The sequence below is a fragment of the Gavia stellata genome, chromosome Z, assembly GCF_030936135.1.
Source record: "Gavia stellata isolate bGavSte3 chromosome Z, bGavSte3.hap2, whole genome shotgun sequence".
Classification (NCBI taxonomy): domain Eukaryota; kingdom Metazoa; phylum Chordata; class Aves; order Gaviiformes; family Gaviidae; genus Gavia; species Gavia stellata.
In genome coordinates this window covers 20,657,310-20,663,309 of record NC_082637.1, presented here as the reverse complement: position 1 = coordinate 20,663,309, position 6,000 = coordinate 20,657,310, and the positions used below count along the sequence as shown (strand labels likewise).

The following is a 6,000-nucleotide window of genomic DNA, read 5'->3' as shown; positions in this document are numbered from 1 at the left end:
TACAGCAATTAAATTGTTACTGTATTAATGATATTTTGTGCCAATACAGAAAATTAAGTACAATTGCAAACGAATAGTTCTGTTCTTCTGTGCAACTTCAGCTATGTGGAAACAGTTTTACATTGAGTCTATAAATAGCCTGTGAAATACAAGCGCTCTTGCTTATTTGAAGAGTTACAATACATGTCATATGTAAGTGAGGCCTGAGATGGGATTGGTTTTGAAGGGGGGGGGGGGGTGGGGGTGTTGTTCTACAAGTTCTGGCAATAAACCAGGAATCCCTTCAGGCTATTGGATTTCGGAATGAGAATGTCACAAGAGGCTTTCTGTTGGCTGCGGGAAGGGGGGAGATTTGGGCGTCTACTCCTGGAATGTCTATTTAGCAGCAGAACTCTAATGATCTTACAGGACACAGAAGATATGCTAAACCAAGAGAAAAAAAAAAAACCACATTATTTTTGAGGTCCCTCTAGTTGGACCCTGCTTCCACTTAACCTTTTGTTGCCAAAGACCAGTATTTCTGAGGGTACTGAAACAGTGATATCCCTACAGACTGAAAATCTACCAATCATCCATGATTCTCAAACTGTAATCCTTCATCAACACAAGCACAAACACACCAACCATAATCTGAAGAGAAAGCAAAAGTGATAAATTGTAATGCTGAAGTACTTTTTTATAACGAAAAAACTGAAACCTATTCCCCAGATGTCAGTTGATATATTAAGAAGTGTTTGAACACCAAAAAACTGTAGGAGAGGATGGAAAGGACTGGGTCTATTATGTGCAAAGACCACCAATGGGAGAAACAGCAACTCTGTATACATCTAAGGTTGCTAGAAAGAACATCAGCTGTGAGTAGGGACATGAAGTAATAAATTTAATCTGCAGGTTAGATAAATACCTATCAGAAACTACTTAAATATAGCTGATTTTGTCTTGAGGAAAGCGGAGGAACTAAATGGCCTCTGAAGTGCCTATCCAGCTTTACTCTATGTATAAAATACACAACATTCTCAGAGTTAGTAACAAAAATATTTTTGTTGGGGATATTAATCCATCTCAGAAAGCAAACCAAACATAATCAGAGACTGCTACTAAACACGTCAGAAATAGGTTATCTTCCGCTATCTTTTTCCAAAGTTCTTAATCTTTTCTCATTAGCAGCTCATGCCAGACAATGTTTGAAACAGGATATTGGGCTAGATGTCCTATTTGTCTAGCCGATCTGCTTACTCCTCTAAAGATGTAACCAAAAATTTAATATAGCTCATATCCCACTCGAGCCCAAAGATAATCTAAGAAGTAAACGGGCAAAAGCCTAAAGCTCATGGCAGGAAGCAGTTTGGGCATGCATCATTGATGTCTGGTACTTTCCCGACTAGAAAAAGCCTACTTTGACACTCCTAGCACAGTGGAAGTTTGTGGATGTGGCACTGAAATGTGTCCCTTCTCACTCATGAACTGGAAAAACTTAATCTGGAATAAAGAGGACATCTTAGAGCACATGACTGTGTCGCCTTTAAAAAAGTCATTTTTCAGGGTTACTGAATATAGAAATACACAAGGAGAACCATCGAGGGAACCCAGAGGCTTCCCGGGATCCTGATCATATGAACTATCTATATTAAGCACCATTTCCTAGCAACCCAGCCTTCCACAAACACCTTTTCTAGGGACTGGTCTCGATAACAGCGTTTTGCTAACACAGCTGCTGTCGATAGCGTTCTCCGGCCGCCCGTGCTCCCAGGGGAGCCTTGCGAAACGCTGCGCGCTCCTCAGGCCTGCCCGGGAGAACGCCCCCGCCGCGCCGGCAGCGCAGGCCCGGCCGGCGAAGGGGCGGGGGAAGGTTCCAGAGGCCTCGCCGGCGGCGGCCCGGCAAGGAGCCGGCTCGTCTCAGCCAGGCGTCCCGCGGCTGCCGCCCACGGCGCAGATAAGAGCCGCAGGGGGCGAAGGAGGTGACAGCGCTCCCGCCCCCCTCCCCGGGAAGCGGGGCTCTCCAGCCCCTCGTCTGTTCTTCACACCCTGAAACACACCTTGAGGGGAAAACCCTGCGGGGAGCGCTTCTCCGAGGGGGGGGGAGCCCAGGCACCGCCGAGGTGGTCGAGGAGCGCTGGGCAGATGACAAGGGTTGGGTGGGGGGAAAAGGGCACCCGCCTCCCCTCACAGACCGCCGCCGCCCTTCCCGGCCCCCGCCGCCGGCGCGCGCCCGTCGCTCCCGGGATCCTGGCACCGGCCAGCGCGTTACGGGAAGCCCCGCCCCCCGCCCCCTTTCGGCGACGTCACGCCCCCCGCGCGCCAATGGCGGCGCGAGTCGGGGAGGGAAGGGCGCGGCGGGAGGGGTGGGGGGGGAGCGTGACCGGGCGTGGGGCCGCGCGTGCGGGACGGCGGCGCGATGGCGCGGCGCGGCGGAGCCGTTATTTAGGGGCTGTCGGCGGGGCGTGGGGCGCCGTAAGGCGGCGGCGCCGGCGCCAGGTAAGGGCCGGGAGGCTCGCGGCCGTCGGCGGTTTCCCCTTCTCTTCGGCCACCCTCTCTTCCTCGCCGCCCCTGTGCGCCCCTCTCCCTGAGGGGCGTCTGCCGGCGGGGACCGCGTTGGCCCGTTCTTCCCCTCTGGGCCGTAGCCGGGCTCGGCAGGCCGGGCCGTGCGCTGCGGGCGGGGACGCCGGGGCGGGCGGGTGGGCGCTCGGCCAGGGCTGACGGGGAGACAGCGGGGGGGGAAGACAGCTCTGCGCCACTCGCTTCCCGAGCCGATCCCTCGCCTTTCCCCCGGCGGCGGCGGCGTCCGGCTGCAGGCTTCCCCGCCCGCGGCCGTGGCAGTCCTCCCCGAGCGGGGCCCGGCCCGGCGGGCTCTGAGGGGGCGCCGGTGCCGCCGCCCGCTCCGGTCAGCGGGCGTCTCGCCTCCCCTCGGCGGGCCCTGGCGAAGCTGGCCCGGCGGTGGCGCTTAAAATGCAATATGGCCTCGCCCGCTGCCGGGCCGCCTGGGGCCTTCTCGGTATGGGGGCCTGAGGGGCTGTCGAGCCCCTTTTCTTGCCGGCGTGTCTGGTACCAGCTGCTGGGGGGGCTCCATCCGCGGCCCTTCCCCTGTCTTGGAGCGGTTTTACTGACCTGCTGGCGTGGCGCGGAGGGTAAGACTGAAGATTACCCGGGTTTTTCTCTAGTGCGGTAGTTGTTAATGCCAACAGTCTTAATTAATAAAGGTGCTGTGACCCTCACTGGAGTCGTGTCTTCCGGGCTTTTTCGACTCTGATAAGCTTGGCCATATTATCAGCAGGCATTTTCTTCTTGAAAAGTGTTGTGCTTTATTGCCTTCACCACAAGTGATCTGTTCTTCTCGCGTATAGACCAGAAGATAGAAAACTGCTGGCCTTGAAAGAAAGGCACACTTTGTTTTACACCTGGTTCAACTACCAGAGAGATTCCCTGAGGAATTGGGGAGGAGCGGGTACAGTGAGCGGCCTGGGTCATCTGCTGACTTCCAGTGTGCTCCTGAGCTCCAGTCATCCTTGCAGTGGATCTCTGACTCTCTTTCTAAAGAAAAATGGTGTCATTATTTTAATCTTGCAGACGATGAAACTGAGGCACAAAGGAAAGCAGTCTGCCAAGTGTGCTGGCAGTGCAGAGGAGAATAAATCCCAGGCTCAGTTTTCATCCTTGTTTTAGGATGACTAGGTGATTGCCAACTCGTGGCTGCTTGTTACTTCTGAGGCATTTCTGAAGGAGAAACCTGGTAATAGGATTATGTGGGGTTATAGTTTTGTCATTAGTGATCTGTCCTGTCACTGAGAAGGGGGGAAAAAAATGGGTCCACAACCTGAAGAGTTTGGATACTTTTGCGAGTTACAGGCTTTTTTCATCCTCTTTTCCCTTACAGAACGCAGATTTTATACTTCTCTTCTTAAATACTGTTACTTTCAGAGGAATAATGATATGTAAAAGGTATCTGAAAGCCTGTAATGCCTGAACTTAACAAACTTTTAATCTATATGTTGGTGTATCACGATAGGAAAGTAGGAGAGGATGATGAAAATTTGAGGCTACTTCCTAGAAGTTAAGCATTAAAAATAAATATTTGGATCTTGTTTACATGTGTAGAAATGTGATCTCTTCAAGTATAGCCTACATATACATTTTTTTGCAGGGAGGGAAGATACATGCACATTTATAAGTCTGTACACAAAATGGAGATACACTGTCTCCCATGCTATTTCTCTGGAGAATTGTTACTAGAACAGTTCTATGAAAATAAATAAACCACTTGGCCGATTTTTTAGAATGATTCTTATATTAGCAAGAACTGTCTAAATTAGAGAACCAGCATTTGTGGTTGTCAGTCTTGAAGGCTTGACTTCAAGATGAGAACATGGATTGCTAAGACATTTTGTATAAATTCATTTGCTTTTTTGCTACTTGCTAAAGCTACTTGCTAGCTGCAAAAAAAAAAATCTGAAGTATTTCAGAGAAAGTGATCTTCAGTTTAAGAACATACTAGAAAGAAGAACTTAATTCTTGCAAGCAAATAGTTGGTGCCTCTAATGAGGTATTTCAATCATTTTAATCTGTGCCTCTTTGTTTGGGTTTTTTATTCTGAGTGCTATACTAAAACCACAGAGGTAGGGAGAAGCCTCCTTCTAGAGGCAAAGGAATGAGTAATGTGGAGAAATGACTTACCTGTTTTGTGAAGGGGATAGAGATAGAATTTCTGTATAGGTATTTTAAATATAGAATGAATTTCAGAATATTCTGTATGTATAACGTTACGTAAGATTTTCAGGTGATTCTCTTAGAGGTGTTTGGGATTTTTTGAGTCTCATAAATATTTCCAAGAAGGAAGTAAGCTTGAAGGAAGGAAGCTTGCACATGAAATACTCCTAATTAGAAAGCAGTTACAGCTTGAGTAATCAAAATTCCTTGAGGATAGTTACAGCTTTTAGGTGGGCTTTAAGTACTACCTAGCTTGTTATAAAACCTCAAGCAGTAGCTGCTATGTGCAGTATTACTTTTATGTACTGGTTCCTTGCTCTATCTGCCTGAGCTATGTGGATTCTCAGTGAGATATTACCACTTGAAGCTGTAAGCTTAGCTCTTAATTTTTTGTGGAATTTCTGGAAATCCATTTGCCAGCAACCTTTGGGCTTTCATGATTGATCTGATGATGAGCCTTAATAGACCTAACACCTTCCTGTGGTGGTCAAGGTCTTGTATATACTTCCTGACTTGCAAGCAGGCTTTGCTGGCAAGAACATGTTATTTTGGCTATAGTCTCTTAAACTGAAATTGTCATCTGTAGGTCCCTTGGACAGTAATTGTCACCTCCTTGAAATGGAGAGGTGATAACTCTTGATTGGACATACACCTGTATTCCTTTTGGGGTAGTTCTCATGATTTGTGAAATAAGATTAGTTTGGAAGACTTCTCTGTTGCTCAGAATAACTAATGATATCTGTTTTGTATGAATGCTTAATATTTCTTTAAAAACTGTTATTCACAGGTTAGTCATAAAACTCAATGCTGTTGCTACTTTGTGTATACAGAGCTGGACTTTAGGGTTGTTATTAGCTTTTCATAGGACACTGCCTGAAGCATCAGTTTAAGGTTCAGGCATAAAGGCTTAGAGCTTTCCTTTCAAAATGGCAGCAAGATGTGAAGAATAAAAGTCCCATATGATTTAGAGATTAAATGGGGTGATCTCATGGCATATGAGTTTCATACGTCTGTCTTTACTGAAGTAATCACAGCATTTTAACAGTGTTTTTCCTCTTTAAAATAACTTACATTCTTTGCGTTAAGGATTGTCAGTCAGACTCACAGTCAGCAGCAGTTCTAAATTGACCATGTAGTTTTTACTGTGTAGTATTTTGATGGACTTTGATCCTTTGCCACTTTGGTAGACCTAACCATGAAAGTAACCTGACAAACTTCTAACCTGACAAACTTCTAACATCAGTTTCTTTCTCTGTCTCCCTTTCCTCTTCACTTAGTGCTCCACAACACCTACATAAT

At 47.5% G+C, this 6,000-nt stretch overlaps 1 protein-coding gene across 1 annotated transcript in view; it reads left to right on the top strand.

Moving 5' to 3' along the window:
• The first annotated feature begins 2,426 nt into the window (after window positions 1-2,426).
• Window positions 2,427-6,000, top strand: part of IL6ST (interleukin 6 cytokine family signal transducer) — a 35,691-nt gene continuing 32,117 nt past the window's right edge. Inside the window, exon 1 of the mRNA XM_059833344.1 lies at window positions 2,427-2,475. The gene's annotated coding sequence lies outside the window, so the exon portion shown is untranslated. The remainder of the gene's footprint in view (window positions 2,476-6,000) is intronic.